Source organism: Marmota marmota, unplaced genomic scaffold, assembly GCF_001458135.2.
Source record: "Marmota marmota marmota unplaced genomic scaffold, marMar, whole genome shotgun sequence".
NCBI classification, from domain to species: Eukaryota; Metazoa; Chordata; class Mammalia; order Rodentia; family Sciuridae; genus Marmota; species Marmota marmota.
The window spans coordinates 8448250-8455358 of NW_026000016.1; the positions used below are offsets into that span (position 1 = coordinate 8448250).

At 42.4% G+C, this 7109-nt stretch overlaps 1 long non-coding RNA gene across 2 annotated transcripts in view; it reads right to left on the minus strand.

Moving 5' to 3' along the window:
• LOC125618443 overlaps positions 1-3245 on the minus strand; it is a 21351-nt gene extending 18106 nt beyond the window's left edge. The window contains exons 1-2 of one of the 2 annotated variants that reach the window (XR_007349706.1): positions 2904-3245; positions 2051-2150 (exon numbers count right to left, since the gene is read on the minus strand). This is a non-coding gene — a long non-coding RNA (uncharacterized LOC125618443). The remainder of the gene's footprint in view (positions 1-2050; positions 2151-2903) is intronic. The other variant, XR_007349707.1, reaches the window with a different exon arrangement.
• Positions 3246-7109: the final 3864 nt, after the last annotated feature.

Consider the following 7109-nt stretch of genomic DNA (forward strand, 5'->3'; position numbering starts at 1 on the left):
GGAGGGGAGGGGGGAGGAGTCAGAGTTCCAGGGACAAGAGATACCCTTAAGTAGCATACCCCTACTTCCTCCAACTAGCCCCCACCTTCTATAGTTTCTAGCACCTCCTATGAAAACCATCAAATTATGAATCCATCAATGGATTTATCCACTGATGAGGTTAGAGCCCTCATGATCCAATCATTTCCCCAAAGCCCCACCTCTAGACATTCTATGCTGAGGACCAAGCCTTAAACACATGAGTCTTTGGGGGGAATGTTCCAGATGCAAAGGATAAAAGGAAGTAAAAAGACACAAAGACCTAGTGGCGGAAGTGTGTCAAGCCTGCAGGTCTGTGTTGGAGTCTTGACTGAGGTGATGTGTTGCTCATAGAACGTCCTTTGCACCCAGGACAGCTCAGACCAAACCCCTTGTGCTGAAGTCCCCAGGTCTGGTCCCCACCTGCCCACCCTGCATCTCCAGGCAAACATTTCTCTTGAATAATTAACGATAGAAAAGTGGCCCCAAATTGGCAGCTCTGGAATTCATCCTAATCAGAGGGGGAAAGATCCAGATCTCTGAGGCCATAGGTGGTAAACGGGCTAATTAAACATTCTAGGACTCTTTCTGCAAGCATTTGCTCACTGCTGATTTGGTGACTTCAGTAAGCACTTGGTGGAAGGAGGATATCACTGGCACCCCCTAGTGGCAAACTATGGGAAAATGCAAAACCGCATGGCTGTTCAGAAAAGGTGGAAAATCGAAGGGCACTTTAGGTGAAAAGGCAAAGGTGGAAACAGGGCGTGCTGTGCTTCCCCTTGTGTTATGAAGGTGTGTAGGGATTGGGTAGGAAGAGACAGACTGCCTCTAGAATGTTACCCCGTGAATATAATGCATCCAAAAAGAGTTTTCAAAAAAATAGAGACAGTTCGTCCTTCAGAAGGAGAGATCACAGCAGGTGTTTATAATGCTCTGCCAGACACTCTTGAACATGGTTTCTCAAAGCCTGGTCCTCTGATCACCCGCATCAGAATCCCCCAACATGCTAGTAAATCACCCGTCCTCTAACCATCACCAAACCCTACAGAATAAGTTTCTCTGGGAGTGAACATGTAAAATCAGCTCCTCAGGTGAGTCTTAACCCTGTTTGAGAACCATGTGAATTCAAACAAGTGCAAGGAGTCCAACTTATCATTGTTGTGATAGGTGTCTTTCACTGAATGTCCCTTAAGAAATCTGTTCCAGATCAGAGACTGATGTCACAGGACTACTAAACATAATGTGTGATTCTGAATGGATCACCGTCCAGAGAATGAACATTAGTGGGAAAATTAATGAAATTGGAAAAATGACTGAAGGTTAATAGTGTTGTTTCAATGCCAACTTCCTTGTTTTAGGTAATTGATCTATGATTATATCTAGCATGTTAACGTTTAGGGAAGCTGGGTGAAGGTTCTCTGGGAATTATTTGTACTCTATTTTATGCAAATTTTCTCTTCTTCCTTCACCTCCTCCTTTTTTTGTGTGTGTGTGTGTGTGGGGGGGGTGCTGGGATTGAACCCAGGGCTCTACCACAAAGCTACACTCCCAGCCCCCTTTCTAACTTTTTTGCACATACAAAATCTTTCAAAATAAAAAGTTTTAGTTTTTAAACTAAAAGAAAAATAAAAAGTCTCCCAATTGGTAAGTACCTGGCAACTAGTTGAGAAAATGCAGATTCTCCGCAAACCCCCCAAGAACACTAATCTAGAATCTGTACTTTAACATGGTCATCAGGTGATTCATAAACTCACTCTAGTTTGAGGAAACCAAACATTACTCAGGTTAACTTCACTCATCCTCTGAAAGCACTGCAATTCAGACAGTGTTATCCTCATTTTACTGATGTGAGAAGTGAAACACAGAATTATCACTTGCTCTGTGACCCATGAGCAAATAAGTAGAGCTTATTTGAATCCATAAACATATGTGTAAGTGACACTGAAATCCTTTGCGTTAGTCAGCTTTCCATTACTATAACAAATAACTGAGATAATCCGCTTATAAAGAGAAAGGGTTAATTTTGGCTCACAGTTTCAGTCCACACTAGATTTGCCTGTTGTTTTGGGCCTATGGTGAGGCAGCATGTCATGGAAGGGAGTCCGTGGTGGAGCAAGACACTCATCTCATGGCTGCCAGGAAGCAAAGAGAAAGGAAGAAGAATGACTGGGCCCCAATGACCAGAAGATCTTCTACTAGGCTTCACCTCTTAAAGATTCTACCACTTTCCCAAAGCACTATGGGCTGGGGACCTGGCTTTTAACACTGTCTTTTGGAGGATATTTAAGATCCATACTATAGCAGCTCTTCTCTTAGTTAACATACAATGCTGCCTGTGATCTGGCTGTAGATATAAAGTTTACTATTACATGCAAGACTAGGACTTGTTTTAATAGACCCTGTTTTCTGGCTTCCTGCCTGAAGGCTGAAAGAGGTGTTGGAGAGAACATTGCACTGTGAGATCAGAGCCACAGTTCTAGACAGACCCTGCCATGTCACTCTATTCACTGAGGTTGCCTGGGCTTCTCAGGGATTCAGGATCCTTATCTGCAGAGTAAATGTCAGGACAGACACACTGCATGGACAGTCCCCTCCAGCTACAGAGTTCATTTCAGTTAACTTCAGGTCATATTTACCCAGGTTCCGCAGGTATTTGGGGTAGGGAGATTAGGTCTCCCTTCATCTAAGCCTACCAACATTGATTTTCAGACCCTAAGGAGTAAGTGACATCTCTCTCTCCTTTTCCCTTTCCTTCCTTGTATCCCAATGCCTCAAGCCATTCTCTCAAAGTTTGGGACCTTTACTTCAGGCCAGTAGGACCATCCTCTGCACTAGAGGCTTGGATCGGAAAGAGCTGAATCAACAAATCCTCATCACAGTGTTACCTGAAGCAGCTTGCAGAGGTGGTGCTCCCAGAAATCTGCACAGCCCAACGTGAAACCTGAAGAAACAGCCTCAAGTGATAGAATCCAGACATGACTAAGAGCCGGTGAGAGATTCTTCCCCAGCCCTCTGGGTGTCACCACATACATATGTTGCTATTCAAAGCTAACCCTTGCAGGAAGAAGCTGCCAGGTCATTTACAGGATTGCATAAAGCCGGAGAGGGAGAGCCGTTACAGCCACACCCAGTCCTGACCACACATCAGGCGGCTACTCTGAGATAAGCCTGGTGAAAGGTCTGAGCTTCATGTCAGTTCAGAGTTGATCCTTCAGAAGATGTAGGTGCAAAAATTGTCTTCCTCTGAGTCCTTTCCTTATTGCAACTCTATTTTATTTGTGTTGGCAGTAGGGAAGAGAAATTGAGATAGAAAGAATGAAGTGAAAATGATAGACAAGTCCTTAAAAACCCAATGGACCTAGGGGTTGTGGAGACACAGGCCCCTCAAGTCTCACTAGCACAGAGGGTTTCACTTCTCTTAGTCAGCCCTCCCCTGGGGGGTAGTTATTGAGAAACCTCGAATTCTTGGAAGTGGGGTTCCCAAAGGGAATGGGAATAGCTCTTAGAAACACCAGAGGAGCTTTTTAAATAGATACCTACAGCAGCAGTTCTCAAGCTTGTTTGTCTAAGAGATATGCAAGGTGATTTTCCCAGGTGTGGGCTGACTCCAGGGATATGTGTTTTAAATAAGTATTCAGGCGATTCAGCTGAGAGACATCTGAAGCCCTTTTCAAACTTTAACGAACATTCCTAGGTATTTTGTTAAATTGCACGTTCTGATTCAGTAAGTCTGGGCTGAGGGTGAAGAGTGTGTATTTCTCACAAACAGAATATGCTAACGCTGCTAGTAGAAGAGCGGTGCTCCCAGGAGCAGGGGTGCCTGGTCTCGAGTCCATTTCAGTTGTGTGCCCTGCTTCAAGTGTCTTCTAATATTGTTGTGGTTTAAATATGAAGTGTCCCCCCAAAGCTCATGTGTGAGACAATGCAAAAGTTTTCAGAGGTAAAGATGATTAGATTACAAGAGGTGTAACCTAATAATGGACTTATCCACTGGCATGGATTAATTGGGTGGTACCTATAGGCAGGTACAGTATGACTAGAGGAAGTAAGTCACGGGGGGCGTAAACTTAGGGTTTATATTTTGTCACTGATGAACAGAGCTCTCTGATTCCTTACTTTCTTGTCCTGAGCTGCTTTCTCTGCCACAGACTTCCGCCATGATGTTCTGCCTCACCTCAGGCACAGAGCTGTGTATGAAGGTGGCTGACCATAAACGGAACCTCTGAAACCATGAGTCAAAATAAACCTTTTCTCCCTTAAGTTGTTCTTGTCGGGTCTCTTGGCTACAGCAACACAAAAGTTGACTAAAACACATGTACTTTGCTGTTATCAAGCGTCCTGAGTTATCAAAATGACAACTTGATCTAGGAAAGATACAACTTGTATATCCCTCTTCCTGCTAAAAAAAATAAATAAAATATTGTGTGATTGCTTGAGCTTAGATAAAATTGTGGAAGACAACAAAACATAACTAACTCTTGCCAGTCAGCTAAGAATTAGTCTATTTTTGAAAGCTGTGTGAAATTCAATAGAGAGTCTGCTGGGACCAGGTGTTTTCCGGTCTTGGGAGACAAAACTGCTAATTCAGGCTCCAGCTGCAAATACTTTTTTTTCCCCTCACTCCTTCCCTCTGTGTGTTTCGGGTGGGGGGGGGGTGGGGGAGTACTTTCAGTGACAGCAGAGCTCTAGACCTCATTTAAAAGAACTTAAAATGTTCTACACTTTGTTATCTGCTGAACCCTGTGCATTCCAAAGCCCCAGCTCAGAAGGACGTTTTCATCAGGCCTGTGGCAAAGTGACGGAGAGGTGGCACTTTGGCCTAGAATGATTGTGCAGAAGCAAGGTTTCAGAATGGCCATAAGATGTCCCTCCTATTATCTTCAATTTAATTTTTAAATTGTGGTTAAAATATACAAAACAATATTTACCAGTTTATCCACTTTTCAGTGTAAGATTTCAATGGCATTAAGTATGTTCACATTGTTGTGCAGCCACCACCACTTCCAACCTTCAGAAATTTTCATCATCTTAAACTGGAACTCTAGACCTACTCAAAAATAATAATGCTTCTTCCCCCCTCCCTCACAACCCCTGGTAACCACTATTCTACCTGCTGTGTTTACAAAGTTGACTATTCCAAGTTCCTCATATGGTTTAGCTTACATGGCTGTAACAAAATACCATAGACACTGATTTTCCAGAGGCTGAAAGTTCTGGAGGTTGTGAGACTGAGAGCAGGATTCCAGCATAGTAGGTTTCTGGTGAGGGCTCTTTCTGATTGCAGACTGTTACCTTCTCACTGTGTCCCTACGTGGCAGAGTGCAAGTAAGAGTTCTGTGGTGTCTCTTATAAGGACACTAATCATATTGGCTCAGGGTCCCATCCTTATGACCTCATTTAATCTTAATTACCTCCACAAAGGCCTTACTTATCTTGTTGGGGTTTGAGGCTTCAACATATGAATTTGTGGGGGACACAATTCAGTTCATATCATCGTATGAGAGGAGCCACACAGTATTTGTCCTTTTTTGTTTGGCTAATCCCACTTCATATGGCTTCAGGGTCCATCCAGGTTAAAGGCCGAATAGCCTTCCATTGTGGATATAGACCACGTTTTGTTTCTATTCATTCACTGATGAATCTTTGGATCGTTTTCACATTTTGGCTATTCTCAATATTGCATATTTGTTTAGGTCCATTCTCCTAATTCTTGTGTGTATATATCTAGAAGTGAAATTGCTGGATCAAATGGTGATTTGATGTTTAATCTTTTGAGGAACCACCATATGTCCCTCAGACTCTTGGCCATAGGCACATGTTGGCATGTGGTTCCAAGGTCCCATCACACTGCCCCAACCCAGGGCTGATCCTGTCAGAATAATAAAGGGAGGACTTCATCTTTCCTTCTCTGAAATGTGTTCAGCATCTCTAATATTTCCTCTGTGCTTCAAGTCCCTAGAGCTGCTGTGATGGACCCACTGCCTTTTCTACCCCAGGGATGCTGAGCAGACTCAGGAAAGAATAATCAAATTCCTGGGGGCTGACATCGGAGCAGGTGACAAAGACCTGCAACAGAAGTAAGACTTTAAGACTCCAGAAGACAGTCAACTGATTCTGGGGCTCCTCCCCCTGCTGCCAGCCGTGTGCAGGTCTCTCTCAGCAGTGTTCTGAAGTGGTTGTCTGGAATCTGTCCCCTGGTCTCTTTGAGATCTTTAAGGAGACACCTAGTTACATGCTGGTGGTTTTATTTTGGTTTAAACATGTGTTTCTTATTTGAAATGCAACACAGCACTGTCTCAAAGGTGGAAACCCACAATAAGTTTGAACCAGTGATTCTGTTTCTTGCTCCTGTGCACAAGAATATTGTGCAGTGTTGTTCATCGCCAAACCCGTCAGCTTTTCCTTTGTTTTTTCTGGATTTTGTCTTTGTGAGGAGGGATTTTTTTTTCCCTCTCCAGAATTGGATATGTCTTTCTCCATTATTTTTTCTAACACTTTTCATCCTTGTTTTCACAGCTCTGTAACCAGTTTGGAATTTGTTTAGTATTAAGGGAAGATTTATTTTCAAATTGATAGCCAAATGTTCCACATGACGTATTGAATGAACCATATTTTCCTCACAGATTTGAAGTACTATCTTTATCACATACTAAATTCCCTCATGTACCTAGATACGAAATAGGAAATAGAGAATCCTGTCTATTTTAAGTTGGAAGTTTCAGTATAAATCTTGTGTGTGTGTGTGTGTTTTCTAGCTCTATTAAAAAAAAGAACAAATCAGCAGCAAATACAGTAGAAGGCAAGAAATAATTAAAATTAGAGCTGAAATCAATGAAATCAAAACAAAAGAAACAATCGAAAAAACTGACAAAACTAAAAGTTGGTTCTTTGAAAAAATAAATAAGATTGATAGACCACTAGCCACGCTAACAAAGAGAAGAAGAGAGAGAACCCAAATTACTAGCTTACGGGATGAAAAAGGCAACATCACAACAGACAATTCAGAAATACAGAAGATAATTAGAAATTATTTTGAAACCCTATACTCTAATAAAATAGAAGATAGTGAAGGCATCGATAAATTCCTTAAG